Here is a 14510-nt window from a genome sequence, read left to right on the forward strand (position 1 = left end):
AATTTCCTGTAGGCATACATTCCTTCTGAGCATCATTTCTCCTTCCATAGCTGCTAACTTTCCCTATAGTTTAGTACTGTTTGGACACTGTAGCTCCAGCGGTCTGAGTCCTGCTTGGGCAGGCCTGTTTCTAACCCCCTGCAAACCGGTATGCTGTCATTTTTGGAATCTCCTTCCTAAAAACCAATCTGAAGGTTTAATTTTATTTCATGGTTTAGAAAAGAGTTTTCAGGGGAGATCATGGAATGGTTTGGGTTGGAAGGGATCTTTAAAGATCATCTAGTCTAATCCCCAAGATGTCTCACTTCTGCTGCTGTTACCATGGTTTTTGTGAAAAAACTTTCCTTTGTTCAACTCCATCATGTATCTATCTCTCCATTACATCTACTCGTTAAATCCTTTTGTAGAGCCCTTACAGAGAAGTTGTCCCAGTACAGGATGCTGAAAAGACTTTGTGGTCATTGAAACTATGTAACTATGATGTCTCCCCAAAGTGCCACTGGAGGAATGGGGAGTGAAAGACGAAGAAGGGCAATATTTTTTATTAACACACAGATGGTATGAGAGAGCCCCTACCTCTCTGGATTATCTGTCCATCTAGGGATCAGGGTAAAACAGCTAAACAGATCGCTAGTTTTATGGGCATTCTTCTCTTGCTCACCAATAGATGGGAGCAGAGATTTCTCTACTTGAAATTTTCAGGCTACAGTGCTTGCAGTTTTTTGAAGACTACAAGGGGAAAAAACTAAAACCAAACAATGACGATTAAGTCATTCATGTGTCCACAGGGAGAAGTATATTGTTTCATTTAGTAGCATAGAAATGAGGTTTGTAATGGGAGTCAAATGGAAACCAGGAGTCAGCACTCTTGAATTCTTTAACCTTGGAAATCTCTGTTTTGGTATCTAGCACTGGTCAAAGGTATTTAATAAGTTTACAACCTCTCATTGTTATTTCCTAGATATAAGTGTGTTTTGCTTTGATCCAAGCCTTTACAAAAGCAAATAAACATGTCCTAAACTTCCATTCATTTTTCTTACAAGATCAAAGAGGAAAAGCTGTCCAGATGTAAATAGCTAAGCCTCTAATGAGATGATCAGTGAATTGCTTCTCTTTTGTACTATAAGCGTTTAAATTAAAATATTGCACTTAGGGCACTCTGCACTTCTGACTGCAACTGCACTTGTATAGCAGGATCCAAGCATCTAACACAAGCCAGACAAGTAACTTCAACAATTAGTTTTCAACATAGGTCTCTAGCCTCTGACCTTTCTTGTACATCAGAGGCAAGCCAAATGCCTTGTTAAACAATATTAATTGTGCCTGGCACTTCTCTAGGGCCAGAGACGTCACAAATGGTTTCCTACTAGTAGGAAGCTGTTTGCAAGAAGAAAATCTCATGCATATTTTCTGCTCAACAGGAAGCTGACTCAGCTGTACTGGAGGTGAAGAGAAGTCTGATCTGCTTTTTTCTGTGTGAAACTTGGAAATGGCAGTGGAGCGCCTACACAGGTACCACCTGCGTGACACTGTGCTGCATCACTTTTCACCGTCTCGGGCTTAGCAGCTCCACTAGCTCAGGAGTGAACCCGCTGCACTCCACTAAACCCTGATCTTCCCAATCGCTGCAAGCATCCCATCTTACTTCACATATTTAACACAAGCGCACAGGTTAGGACTCCTTTTAACTGTCGCTGAGAGAGAGAAATGTCTGGAGAGACCCAGCTTAGCTGTGCTGAGCCACCTCCTGCACTGCCTCGTTGCACTGAGTACAGATGGAGTCTGGGGGTAATAGTGCTTACCCTGGGGAGCTCAGCCCAGTGAGGTAGGAGGAACCTGGGACAAAAGGCTTGACTTCTGTATGTATCTGAAGACAGAAAGTTGCAGCTACATCTGCAGGGTTTTTTTTAAATCCTTCACAATTGACTAGATTCAGTAGAGGCCCTGAGTCACAGACTCAGGGAGCTGCCAAACCTTTTTATGATCCTGTGCCATTTAACTAGAAGATGCTTTTTTAAAACCTCATTACTGAAATCAATTTGAATAGCTCGGGGTTTGTTTGTTAGGGGTATTTTTGGTAATCCTCTCCTTTCATACCTAAATATTTTGTGCAAGCATAGTGGGAATATAAATTAAGTGCTCCTGGGGATGCCTGTAAAGACAAGGGTTGATGGCACAAGACAGAAAAGTTAGCCTGCTTTCCCTAGTACCTCTTATTCTTACCTCATCTTTCAGTCTCCAGATGGGCTATAAGCAAAAAAAAAAATGTTCTGCTGGCAAGAAGAAATCACAACAGTAGCTGGTCTCCTGTTAAATGGAGTCCTGGAGTTACTTTCTAATTTCAAGGGTTTGAATGGGATGTATCACATTTTGTCTGCACTCAAACTGGTGTCAAGTCACTGTGACTGCAGTGACCTCCACGGACTTTCTCCCGTTCTGCAACATGGTAAGGTTAAAGTTCTTCAGCCCATCTTAAAAACGCTTTTTTTTTCATTAACTTCTGTGCCCTCCTCTCCTTAGATACAAAATGACAAAAAGATTTGAGTAATCAATCACATCCTATAGTACAACCTACCTGTAGTCGATTGCCACTTGCCAACTGACTAGTCCTGGTGTCCTCAATTCTGCAAAAATAATTAAATTCAGAATGTGAAGAAAAACCTGCTCTCATTTACAACAAAGGAGCTATTGGTATTGTAATTTGTGCTGAGGCAAGCTGACATATTAAAGTAAACAGCAGCATTTGCCTTGGCTTCATGGATTTCACATTTTTTCTAGCTCTGTGTTTAAAAGAATAACAGCAGCTCAGCTCATTTCACAGTTAAACACCAAATACGTGCTTAGGAAAAATTTGGGTTGAGATACAGGCTAGTCAAAATTGTAGTCTGAGCTCTCCTGTTTCTTTCAGCTTGGCCAACAACAAATGTGTTGGAAATTCCACAAGGGAAAGAAAACTTCTGTCCTGCTAGCTGGTGAGTAGGTGCTTTGGGACATGGACTGATGTTTTCAGTATGTCAGTACAAATTTGAGGTCTGCTCAATATGAGGACTACCAGCAATACCTGCAGAGGTAAAACGTGGTCCTGAGGCATGATGAAAGTATTTTCTCCATGGTACTTCAGGCCTTTGAGGACATCTTGATGCCCTGGACATTTGCCAGTTCCTGAGGCACTGTTCGACACACGCTGCCCCTCCATTACACCTCCTCCCAGACAAGGGTCTTCATGTTCAGTGTGATATAGCCAGGGAGATGTTTCACCTGAACTTCTGCCTGGTTCCCAGTCAAATCCTTAATTGCTTATTTGTTTTTCTTTCAGGGACTTTTTTAAATAGGAAAAACATTAAAAAGAAAGCTACAAAGTTTAATAGAAAAGAAAGGCAGTGACAAAGAGATTGAAATAAAGGTGAACAGTTTTACTGTACTATGCATCTTCTCTCCCTGTTACAGGAGACCTGCCACATTCCTAATTTATAGCTGAAACTTTCAGAGCAAAACAGGAGATAGGAGCATCTGTCAGTTTTAATGAGAGGGGCATCCAAGCTCCTGAAGAGAGTATAAAGAAACTTCAGCCCACAACTCGTAACTAAAACAAAGGAATAATTTTAGTAAATGTGTCAAACCATGGATCACAAAATGGGAAAAAGAACACAGCAAATGTCATGCTTCTCTTTAAAATTTATGTGTCTGTATGTAATACAGGGCTTTGAGGAGGTTGCACACAATCCCAGCTTTTTGCACTGAACATGTTATTAGGGCAGTGAAAGTCACATGTGTTCACCGAGTGACTCTGCCTTAACTTATTTTCAAAAATAAAAGTTTGGTTGGTATTGGCCTCTGACAGAGCTTAGGAAAAGCTGGCAGTGAAAGGATCACCTTTTTTATAGGAAGCTGGGCATGAAAAGCAACCACACACTCACAAAAAGGGCTACCCACCTTCATCTCTCCATTGAAAGACAACTCTAGGAACCAAGAAGCTGAGACTCAGATCTGCTGCTGCTTTTTTCGAGATGTTGCGAACCAGAGTTACTATAGCAGTCATGGAAAAATGGAGGCCTGCAGGCTATTCAGAGAGCATTTTTTGACATTGCACTTGGCAAGTGTTTTCACAATACACTTGTGTGAGTAGTCTAAGACGTGGCTGGATGGCATCTCTTTCACCTAGTTCAGCATGCTGTTTACTTACCATGGTGCATCTGCTTGTGTGTACCACATACTTTTCATTTTCTTCTTCAGCTTAAACCTCTGTGCCATATTTCCTCCTGGCCCTAGTGAGTCAAAAGGTGCCAGACTGTAATTCGGTTTGTTTTTTCTAGCAGATGTCATAGTGCTCTTCTTTCACTAAGAGGCAGAGAAGAGCGTAAACCTCAATGTAACATGGTATTTGCTTGGGAAAGCAGTTTGCTCTTTACATAATTACAAAGAACTACTGCTCTTTGAAGACATTTCTGTTTCAGAAAAGGTTTTGAGATACTGATGATTTCCATTCCACTTCAAAATAACCCATTTTGTTCAGTTTACAATTATGATACATAAATGTTACCTTAATAACTTAAGTGCAGAAGATACAGGCTTAAGTTTATGGCTGTATAATTCAGAGCAATTTGCAAGTAAGATCAATTGGTCCAGACAGAACCACAGCAGGGGTTCTCCATCCTCCCATATCTGTTTCCTAGGTATTTACTGATGAAGAGATGCAGATGAGAGTGTTCAGCCATGTGAGCAGTCTCCATGAAGTGGGTGCCCCTGGAAGTGATCCTGGTGCATCACCAGGCCCCAACCCAGGCGCCGAAACCACCAATGAACATGGGCAGCACAAGGCTGTGTGACTGCCCTGGCCGGCTGGAAGCTGTCATACAGCCAAGCGTCACCTGCCAGCTGGAAACAGCCAACTGACAGCTGAGGAGTCAGAAGCTTTTTGCATGGCCTCTCTGCAAAACCCACTACTTCTCAGCAGAATTTTCCATGAGGCATTTCTAATATTTATTCTGTACTTACCTAAACTCATTCGCTCTCCATTTTTAAGAGATTTCTTCTTTATATTAAAAGTGGGTTTACCACCTCTCCTATGAACCCAGCTTTCCAAGACCCAGAAGCCTTCCAGAGTCCTGATCTTGTCCCAGGATATGATCCTGGCTTTGAACTGCCTTTCTCAGCTTTCTTCATGTCATTTGCTTTACTCCAGGGAAAAGGTCTCAAAGATCTCTCCAGCTCCCTTTCATAACAGGGCTTCTCTGAAGCAAGGGTCTAAAAATTTTTCCTTTTTTTTTTTTTTTCCTTCTGGCAGTAATCCTGGAGATACCATTGGTCTTAACTAGCACAGCTAGTGTAGGAGTTGCCAAGGGTTCTGCAAAAAAATAGAGAAAAACAAAGTCAGCCGACTGCATGCCAAGGAGGAGGTTTTTTGGAAGTTAACAAAAACTCTGATTTGTAGTTTGGGTGTGTTCCGAATTTATCAAAGCCACATCTTCATTCTAGTAACAAGCTCTACTAAAACCCAAACTCTTCTACCCAAAGCTGACTTTTGACTTTCTAATGTAACAATAATAGCAGTCTTTCTGAAATGATAGCTTTTTTTACTAATGAGTTAAAAATGAAAATTAAAACCTTATCCTGCAAGAGGGAGCAGTTTTTCACATTTTTATACCACTTTATAACAAGATGGGGGGAGGAGTTTCACAAAATTATCCAGAAAAACATCAGATTAAGATGCTGTAGTGATTCAATATTTAAGAACATAATGAAGGGGAATGCATCTTACCCAGTTTCAGCTGATTAGGAGTCAAGGATTAACTATTTGCCCTACACTAGCAGAGGCAGAAAAATGGGTACCTCTGGAGACCTCTTCATGGCACAGCCATGCTATGAAGGGAACTTTTGCCCTAAGGAGAAATACCTGTTTTTCCATTCGCTATAGAGAAAGCCAAAAGAAGCAGCTAAGGCTCAATGCCCAACTTTTAGATGCCTAAACTTAGGTGAGTTGAGTCATGCCCCTGGTTATGTGATACCAGGGTTTTTTGAGTAACAGTTTCCATTGAAATTACCAATGGAAGTATCGGTCCTAAACTGGAATATAAGGCGAAGGAGTGAAGACAGCTCCCTTTGACGTGGTGTAAAATGAAGCTTGTGGATATCGGCAGCGTGCCTGCATTCATGTCAAGAAAAAGAATCCACTTAATCATATGTTCTTTTTTTTCATATATATAAAAACATGATCTGTGAGACAGAGCTAATGTATAAAATTCAAACCCTTAGCAAAAGTCTTTGGTTTTTCCTGGGCTACAATTTATTCAGCACTGTGGAGGAGTATGGCTTCTATTACACATCAAAAGTCTTTTGCAGGGAAATACTTGGCTCCAGATTGTTCCTATTAAAGCTGCACATATTCTGCCAGTGCTTCCTATCTTCTGTGCCCCTTCTGATCTAGAAGCAGGCAATGCACAAAAGCAATCGTGGAACTTGTGTGAAGAGGCTGACCCATTCCCATGAATACGGACCTGAAGGGGACACACCGGCTGGGTTGCCCCGCACGGCAGCACGTGTTTCCACTCCACTTCCACAAAGGCATTCCTCCTGCACCGCAGTCCAGCTGCCGGCTCGAGGCCCAGGCTGGGATTTGTGGTGAGGATATTTTGCTTTGACAGCCCAATGTCACTTTGTTTTTACATAATCAGCCCTTTTTGTTATAAGCTGTGGGTTTCAGATAACAGCAGTGAAAAACAATTTCAAGTGGAAGCAACACTCTGGGTACAGACTGAGACAGAAAACATTCAGAAAAACCAACTATTTCTTATTTCTTGTATCCACCTGCGTTACAGCAATCAAATATTGACAAGTATTTCTGATAACTTTGATAACTTGCTTTGCAGGAAAGACAAAGTGAAAGAGGACAGGAAGAGAGGTTCTTCTGCATTTCTAATAAACCTCTCATGCCCTTCAAGAACAGATTTGCCAACAGTGAAAAATAAGATAAATATCTGCAAACTGAAGTGGCTGGAAGCAAACTCACACATGCCTTCACTGTACTAGGCTTTTGTTTGGAGAACCTTTCCATCTGGATGAGTAGCAGGAACAGGAAAGCGTTTGAAGCTGGGAAAACTACCATGCTGCTGTCTATAAACCACTGATACGATTTTTATGTGCAGCCCTAAAGAGAATGACATGCGGTGCATTTTTTTTGCCAAATTTGAGAGCTCACATGTTTGCAAGCAAAACAAAATAAACTCAGGCATTGAGACTCATTCCTGGAATCTGTCTGGTGGCTGGTCCCATGGCACGTACCCCAAACACATCCATTGTGCAAGCTTTGCCTCATGTATGCCCCTGGACTGTCATGGGTACAGCAGCGCTACTGCTATGATACTGCTAATGGCACCCACTCCACAAAAGGGAAGGTAATTAGCAGAGAAATGACTATTGGTACAGCTAGAAAGTAGACAAGTAATCTTTTGGATTTCAGTTCATTGCATCATTGTTTTCAAACCAGTGCCTAATCTTCCCAGACCCCACTCTGTGGCTGTTCCTTTCTTTCTTTCTTTTCTTCTTCCCCTATTTTGCACGGACTATGGCTTATTCTGATTCACTCCATTTCTTTCTTCTTAAATGGCCATAGGGCAGCCTTGCTGTTGCCAAGGATATAGTAAATGCATGCGACATCATGCCACCGAAAACAATCAAGCAAGTCACATTGATTCCTGGTGTAATGGTGCTGAAACCAGTAAAGCTCAACTGGGAGCAGGACATCTAAGCTACGAAATGATAAAAAGAATTTTCTTTAAAGAAGGTATTCTTAAAAATAGCTTTCAGGGAGAAATGTGCAGGTTTTGCTTGTAAAATGGTTGTTGGCAAAGGTTTTATTAAGGTGATAAACATCTGCCATTTTGACAAGAAATTAGTAGGCAACATAGCACTGTGGAAAATATTAGACTTCCCCCCCCAAACACAAAGAGCCTGTTAGGAGATTAAGAATCTCCAGCTCTCAAAGGTGTAGCTGTTTTACCAAAATTTAATTAATGAAGAATAATATTTTGGGAACAAAAGAAAACACCTCTGTAGGATGCGGAGTGTTAGGAGTAGATGGAAAGTTGCCTGTATAAACAGTGCTGCAACTCTGGGATAAATTATAGGAGCATTTGTATGCATGATTGCCCATCTGTGTAAAACAAGATGTGCAGCCACACACAGGAATGATGTGCAAGTCAGACATGTGGGGCTGATATTAAGTTGATCCGGAACAACAGAAGATCTGTCCCATCACATCCAAGTTCATGGAAGTTTAAATGACTGTGAATGAGTAAGTAAATAGAGGAGGAGGTCTCACTGAGAGCACTAAAAGGAAACCCAAGGTATGCTATCTACATATCTGTTTCTGGGTTAGGGGTTTATTTAGACTCAGCTCAGATTTTGGATTGTTATTTCTCCATTTGAAGTTTTTTTGGCAGTTTTGGAAAGGCTGAAGGCTCAGATCCAGTGTGTTCCAACTGTGCTGCCCAGCGTAGTCCATGGGCACTGGCAGGGGTACGAGGAGCTGGAGGACTTCAAACCAGGGACGCTGTGAAGAACTTTGCCTTCCACAGCTCCCCTCTCAAGTACCAGCTGCAAAATGTCAACACCACCTTCCTCAGAGAACACAATTAATTAAATGAGGCTTAATTAATTAGTGTCAACAAAGCAGATGTAGCGATTATTGTGGAAGTAAATATATGTACATATTGTAAATTATTATCTTCTCTGCAAAGGATTTGTTCTGAAATCCCTGTGGCAATTTCCCTCCTCCCCACAATGCTATTGGGAACACCACTGGAGAACATTCAGAGATTAACTGCAAATTGATGAGGAACTAATGTACTTTTATAAGTTTATATCGCAGAAAAACAAACAGCAAGCAGCCTTTCTTATTGACCCCTTGTGGACTTGATGGTGAAATACAACCTCAGTATTTAATTTCCATATCATGCCACATCATGTGCCACAAATAAGTCAACTGTTTAAAGATTTGGGGGGCTATTTGAAATGTTTTACACCTGACAACCCCACTGAGGCTTTGGTATCATCTACCAATGCCATTCTTCAATAGTACAGGAGGAGGAAGTAAGGAGGCTATGGCAATCTAAGCTGTTACAAATGCAGATAATAATCAGCTGTGTATCTTATTCTGAGTGTGTCCTGGTATTTGTGTGAAGCCTTTGGCAGCTTTGAAATGCAGACTTATTAGTAATGAAATGTATTGCAAATCCATTCAAGAAGTTGGACTATTATAGAGGATTTGCAATGAATGAAATCCCTCATACCTTGCAGATTTGAGGGCGATGCAAACTCAATATAATGGACACTGTAATAGCGAAGCAGGCTTGGAAAAAAAGCAGATAGAGAAGTTTCTGAGTTGCCTTTCAAAATTTCTTCAAAATGATAAAGAGGACAAATTGAGTTGGTTAGAGACCCTAGCTATAAAAGCAAATGGGACTAATGTACTGGAAGTAGTAGTCAATATATTAAGAAACGAAGAGTACCAGCTGTGAAAGATAATGTATTGCACAGTAAGTGCCACGTTGAAGGGAATAGCTAGGCTGACATAACCCACAGAGGCAGCCAGACAGAATCGCTTTCTATTTATCATCAACAGCTCACACATGAGATTTTTATCTTTCACTCTACACGCTTTTTGCTCTGCAGATAATGACAGTTTTGGTGGAGAGAGGACGGGAGCTGGGATATATTCTACTGGACTATAACCAGCTCACTAATTCACGCTGTACAGAAGCCACAAAGGGGGAAAAATACACCTTGTCTCACTGAGGAAGCAAATGGATTAAGGTAGGCAGCAGCATATGGCCAGGGTGCTCTAAGAGGTAAGTTGCAGAGGCCAGTGCTCTTCCTGCCGCTGAGCCCCCCTCTCCCCCAGATGATACTGATATCAGTTAGCCTTTGTGGAAAGAAATGTTTCCATGACCCATGCCAAGATATCTCCTTTATTTCTTCAGGTAAACAGCATTTCCTCTGCAAAGGACTGCCAAGTGATGAGCTGTTTATGAATGCGTCTTTAGGGGTATGGGCTGTTCCCCACCAGGGACAGCCCCGTGAGTGTATTGCCCTACGAGGATGAGACATTTGTGGATTTTCAGTTTTATGTTATGCACTTTGTTCTTATGTGTTTCTCTCCTTGCTTTCCAAAAAAGCCAAGATTTAAGGGTAAATAGATCTCTGTTTTATGGTGGTGCAGTGAGTTGCTAACCTCATGATGTGAATGAGTTTGGTTTCTATACTGTACAATTCTTTTCTGCCTGTCTCAACTTAATCAGTTTTTGTCCCACTGAGTAAATGAGCACTGAAACGAGTAATGGAGTGAGTGAAAGTACAAACAGAAAAATAGCTAGTACAAAGTTTTAAAAGAATTCTAAAACAACCTATCCACAGAGTAAGATGTGTGAGAAGAGGCAAGCTGGTCTTCTCCTATGCCCAGCCATAGGATGGAAAATCTGTTCAGTGCCATGGGTTAGGACCTGGGCAGGCACTGCTGCTGACCTGGCAGTTGCCTTTCAGCACTTAACTTTATTTGGAAATCTTTTCCTAATGGTTTAAAGAGGAGTGGGCATAGTCGCACAGGTAAGATATACCTGCATTAGGGGTTTAGGCAGCAATAAGTGTGCTTGAATTTTTTGGATCTGAAAAGGAAAACCTTTAAAAGAATGTTTCAAATCCCCCTTTTTAGTTGAATTCTCCCCTTTTAAATGCGTCACAGGGCTTTTTTTCTTCCTTTTTCTTCTCATTTAAAAAATTACTTTATATGCACATTCTAATGCATTTTAGAGTTTTTATAAGACAGATTTGCCAGCTGTCAGCTTCCAACTACGCTAAGCTTTCTGTGATTCGAGCACCTATTCAGGCAATGGTAACTTTACATTTAATAGTCAATGACAGGTTTTACATAAACAGAAAATATAATTTTCAGAGACTTAATGCAGCAAAAGCTAACCAGCTCTCCATAACATCATGCCCTTTTTTCATAACCTTGTTTTATATTTTGCATAACACTTAAAGGAGGGAGAAAGGGGGAAGCCCAGTAATTAAGGCAGTTAAATTAAATGCTCCAATAACAAAAAACTGAACATTTTCTTGTTTGCAAAAAGTCACTGGTCAGATTATATGACCTCTACTTATGTAGGAGTTTATGAGAGTGAGTATAGCATCATTATCACATTGCAGAGTCCAAGTACACTTGTAGGCTCTCTACTAGTGGAAGATGTAGATAGGCATCACCTTTCCTGCCTCTTCCCATTTGCTCATCCTCACGCTGCACACATGCAACACTTGTAATGTCTTTCCATATTCAATGTACATTTTTCGCATTGCCTTTCTCCCTACCTTCCATGCACTGGTCATCAACATCAGTTTGGGCTCATAAGTTAATAACTTTAACACCAGTCCAGAGGACCGGCCAACCCACAAACATTTCAATAGAAATGACTACTCACAGGCTTAAATTTAAGCAAGTGACTATAGGAAAAAGCTGCAGTGTTTGGAGCCCAGCCTGTATTTGAACAACAAAAAAACTTCACAAACTTTCAATGAACTATCACCCTCCTTGAATCCTTTCTTTGACTCCCACCATTTTTTTCAGATAATTTTTAAAAATTTTAAGAATCTGTTCTCTTCCAGTAGTCAATGTATGACAAGCTGAAAGCAAGTGGTCTAAAATTTGGCCAGGCTAGGGAATGTCAAAATGCGGCTCAGCGGGGTGGTATGGTTGCAGCCTTTGCTACCAGTCCCATAATAAGCTGAACAGGTTCCATCATCACGTCCTGTATATTCGGCTTAATTGGCCCGGTCTCTCCAAGGAAAGGCAGTGGTATTGATTTACTGCACTGTATAAATGTGTTTATAGCTTGGCACTAGCACACTTATGCTCACTTTTTTCCAATGTGGATTTCAAATAAGCCCTTTGCTCAAATGAGTCTATTAACTTTAAAGTGCCTAAAGCTAAAACTGAATTATGAGAGGAAAGCTTTGGGGGTTGCAGCCCAAAACAGCTGGGAAAGGCTCCTGGAGTCTTCCCTTAGTACCTGTTGTGATGGATATTTAAGCATCACTGCTGGAAAAATAATTAAATAAGAAAAAATCAAACCTGGCGGCACACATCGCCTCAGCCTCAGCTGCCTTTTACTTCAGCTGGCACTCAGACCCATCTAATTCCACAGGATTATTACAGCAGCTCCTGATTTAACCCAATGTGAAATTGGAATATAACCCATTCCTTCCTCTTCTTATGAATTTCATTTCAAATAGTCAAATTTCCCTGTTTCTGTACTAGGGTACAATAGACAGGGGAGAAGGTGATCTAACCATGGTCCCTCCAGCAGTGTATTTCATGGGTTTGTTTTGGTCTCTAATGTTTTAAAGAGCTGGGATGTAGTTCCCTCTTCTCCCGCAGCCTGGGGGATTGCACAGAGCTGTTCTCAGAGCCCGACAATGCCACCCTGTATGCTGCTGGAGGGGCTGTGCCTCCACTCTCGCTCTGTGCTTGATACTTTCATGTGTAACAGCAATTATCATCCCTGCAGGGACAGTTAATCAAGCAGAAAGTTTTAGTAGACCCCTAAGTACAATCCGTAATTACCTATACCTGCTCAAGATTAGGTCTCCCCAGCTAAGAAATAATATAAATTTCTAGTTGCTAAAAGTTTGACTTTATCTGGAATAAAAAAGGAACACCTTAATACCCATGGAGAAAAAAAAGATTTGTAGAGAACAGAATTAAATTAAGGAAAGTAAAAACTAGATTGAATGTCAAGGGTAAAAAAAGCCACAGTAATAGCTACTAAACCGTGGAATGATCTCCCAAGGAAAGTGAGTGATGGAGTCCCACTGTGTGAAGAATTAAAACAGCAACAGGAAGAGCCTCAGGAAAGAAATGCCCGAGGAGGCAGTGTGGCCTGGCTGTACAGAGAGCTGTGCCGCCAGCTTCTGCTCAGCCAATTGCAATATAGCAAGTGCATAGCAAGTGCATTGTATGTGGGAAGGCACACTGAACGTATACTTGTCCTGCATTGAAATGTATGCATATTTCTCAGGTAGGTATGATCTGCATAGCTTGAAATCCCGCCTCCATTTAAGCTAATGGAAATTTTACAGGCTAATTGAACAGCAAGCCATCAGAGGACACTGGCTCTGGCTGATATTTTTCTGTCCAATCCTCAGCACAAAATCCCTTAAAAATTCTTCAGACTTACAAATGTTCCTTGGCTGAGCGACACAGGACTGATTTGTCTTCTAATGCTAGGAAAAACTGCACTTTTAGAAAACTGCAGTGTCTGAATTCATGAAAATATTTACTTTATAGCCAGCTAGGCTATATGGGATTCAAGGTCTCAGTGTTTTCGAGCCTTGCCAGGTGCAGGGACAAGGAGGAGCAAGGCCTGGACCAAGCACTTGACCCAGGCTGGCCAACAGGATTATTTCGTACCATGAACGTCACATTCAATATAAACTAGAAACGTTTGCTGTGTAGGTCTCTCTCCCTTGATGGTAACAGTCCAGAGAACTGCTTGCCCAGTGTTGGATCCCTGAGGCCTTCCCTTCCTCCCGAAGCCGTAGCGCTCGCAGTGTCTGACGTTTGTTGTCCACTGCTGGGAGTGCACAGCTTCCTGCTGATAGAATGGGCTAAGCATAATTCTTGTATATCTTATATTAGTATTGGGATTAATACTGGTTCTTTATTATCATTGTTAATTATTTAGTCATCCTATTACATCTATTTATATTTCAATCCTCATATTTCCTTATGTTTCCCAATTCTGCTTTCTGGGTGGGGAGGAGTCATCAGGTGATAGAATAATTGTCTAAACGACAATAAATTGTTATGGGTTTTCTCAAACCATAACAACATGCTTTTTCAGAACATTGCTGTGAGTTAGAACATGGTTATTACTGGATATTTCTCCTTTTGCTTTTACAATTATCCCTAGTATTCAGCTGTAATTCGTAGAGGTAGGAAACCAGATACAAACCAAAAGCATTTCTCTTACTTGCTGGAGGAAGAGAAAAATACAACTGGACTTGCTACAGAATAAGAACTAGATGCATTTCTTTGTTATGTTTTATTTTGCTTTTTCCCCAGGGGGCTTGTCCACAGTTTCTGGTGGATAATGAGGAAGGATCTCCTGATCTGTAGCTATCTGGGGAATCCCTTTTCTAGAGGAAATCTGAGCACGATACTATCACAAGTTAATAGGCCGAGCTGTGGAAGCATGGCAGTTCTGTCATTTGGGAACGGCTCCCTTTCCAGTCTGCCATCTATTACAAAATGATGCCTGCTGATTACTTTTTGTGCTAGTGAAATATTTATGTGATGACTGGAAAAAAACCCTGTGTACCAAGGTCAGGATGTGATGTCCCATTATCTATGGAGATTAGTTGACATTGCCTTGTTTCTGGATGACAGCCACGTGAAAGAGCTGCAAACATTACGAAGGGATACAATTTTTAATGAAAAATTATGTGCTAGTATTCCATTATAA

The sequence above is a fragment of the Numenius arquata genome, chromosome 10, assembly GCF_964106895.1.
Source record: "Numenius arquata chromosome 10, bNumArq3.hap1.1, whole genome shotgun sequence".
NCBI lineage: Eukaryota > Metazoa > Chordata > Aves > Charadriiformes > Scolopacidae > Numenius > Numenius arquata.